This window comes from Pinus tabuliformis, chromosome 2_1, assembly GCF_031772625.1.
Source record: "Pinus tabuliformis cultivar Carrire ecotype Pingquan chromosome 2_1, CPIR1, whole genome shotgun sequence".
Lineage (NCBI taxonomy): Eukaryota > Viridiplantae > Streptophyta > Pinopsida > Pinales > Pinaceae > Pinus > Pinus tabuliformis.
The window spans coordinates 402,283,522-402,285,839 of record NC_142299.1 but is presented as its reverse complement, the minus strand read 5'-3'; the positions used below and the strand labels follow the sequence as shown (position 1 = coordinate 402,285,839).

General features: G+C 38.4%; 1 pseudogene; it reads right to left on the bottom strand.

Moving 5' to 3' along the window:
• Positions 1–440: 440 nt before the first annotated feature.
• LOC149200574 (xyloglucan endotransglucosylase protein 2-like) lies at positions 441–1,695 on the bottom strand (annotated as a pseudogene).
• Positions 1,696–2,318: the final 623 nt, after the last annotated feature.

Genomic DNA, 2,318 nt, shown 5'->3' with positions numbered 1-2,318 from the left:
ATATATTTATATTTTGATATTTGCTATAGGAAATCTGTAGAAAGTTTTTTTTTTAAATCATTTTCATTTTATAAAAATTATTTATATTGATAATTTTGTTAAAGATTGTTTTTATCAAATCACTTCTTATTTTGGTGAATGATGAATGAATAATTCCACGATAATTCTGGTGAATGATTAATTGGTAATTAATCATTCGTTGGAATAATTTGAAATAAACCCCAACATCAAACTTCCAATTACTATAACGCGCTTCGAATCCTTTGAAAAGGATTTAAAATGCCTTTAAGAAATACATTGAGAGAAAATAATAAATACATTCGGCAACAACCAGACATCAAAATCTATTTGGAAACTGAAATTTTTAGAGAAATGATTTACCCAAAAGCTCACTGAAACATAACATTTGGGCCTCCCCGGACTAATAATCCAACCTCGAATTATTTAGCCATGGGTAGCATCAAATAATGATAACTAGACCACATATTGTCGTGATCACGAACACATTCCGAAGGCATTTGCTTATTTCTGGGTGTGTCAGTGCAGTAATTATAGATGGTGTAGTTCTTCCTCACCCATTTCAAGTATCACCATTGCTGCCCATCCAGGTCTTTGAACTCCTCCTGATCCCACCACCGTCGCCCCTGCGTAGCGCACACCAATTGCGGAGCAGAACCATCGCACGCATCAACGTGGAATTCCCTGTAGGAGGCGATGAACGATGCCTCGGCCCAGTCAGTTTTCTCCAGAACCCCTTGGGTGGCCCAGTCATCAGCATTCCACAAGCTCGAATAGATCTTCATCGGCTGATTAAATGGGTACCTCACGCCCAGATCCTTGCTATTCTTGAACACCCAGATTGGTACCTCATCTACCAAAAATCTGCACCCCAAAAAAAAAATCACACCAAACCATATTAAACTAAAAGAGGTTCATTGTAAAACTACATGCTACATTTGCATTTGGCTCTAGTTCGATAATAAATAATGGGCTCAGGAATGGGGGCTTACACAATTTGGTACATCTTCCAGAGCACAGCATAGGAATGGTAATCCTTGGTGGGGTCGAACCAAAGGTATATTTGATGTTCTCTCTCACCCTTCCTGCCTGTAAATACATTGGTCTGAAGAATGTAGGGTTCCCCGGACTTGTTCCCCAAGAATTCAAAGTCTATCTCATTGTGCTCTACAGTCTGAGAAGAAAGCTGCCTGCACCAAAAGAAATATAGATACATAAATAGGCAGAGGCAGACTTAGGCCCCCAAAAACCCCCAATATTATTATAAATACTTACATAAAAGGCGGTGACAGTGCCAGCGGAATCGTCGGGAACCAGCTTTATCTGCATACTAAAATGCCCAAATAAATATGTCCCCTTAGACTCAAACCCCACACCTGCCAACCCATATTTCATCCCACATTGTTATTCCCACAACTCATAAAAGGATAAAACAACCCAAAAATATGCAGAAAGAAATCCAATGTATAATAGCTTACCATATTATTTGTTGAGGAGAAGCTCGGTCTTTCGACCGCCATGGAATTGTTTGATGTGATCTGAGCCCCAGCTGGTGACATAATTGTTGTTAAATGGCACACTCACTGCCTTCCTGGGAGTGGTAGCCATGGCAGCAAAATGGAGTAACATAATGAGAAACAGAACAAGAAACTGTGTCCTCTTCATGGCTTCCAACATCCTTACTGGCGCTCAAAAATGAAGCTGTGTAGAGGAAGGCAATCCTTATTTCCTAACGAGGATCCTAAGTATCTTCCCATTGAACACCAAAGCTGCAAAAACAATTCACTGAGCAGTGATATAAATTTAGTTTTTCTAATTTAAATATCGAGCGGGAATGTTGAATTTGAAATTCTCTGAGGCAGATGGTGCATTGAATACATGAAGTGAATGTCTAATCCACGCTGGTCTAGATGTCAGATTTTCCAATATTTGCATTAATTACATTGAATACTGGAGCTTGCCAGAGGTAGAGTGATTGAGTTCCCAGAATGTCTATGGATATGTATGGCTTTCATGCATACGTAGCATGCCTTCGGATGCACGAATTTCTTATCACAAGTACTTAGTGCTCATTAAATAACTTATAGGGGTGGAAATAAGGCTTGTCGTTTAATTAGATTGTCTTTTTTGCCTTGAAAATCGTGGAAATTCTAGCGAGATTTTGATAAAATCTAGCAAGGATTTCTGTAAATCTAGGTTACAACTATTAAATTTCAAGATTTTGGATGTGATAAATTTCAGTATTTTGGGTGTCTCATAGATTTTTGATGGTGCTAAATCCATTTTCACTATCAAAAACA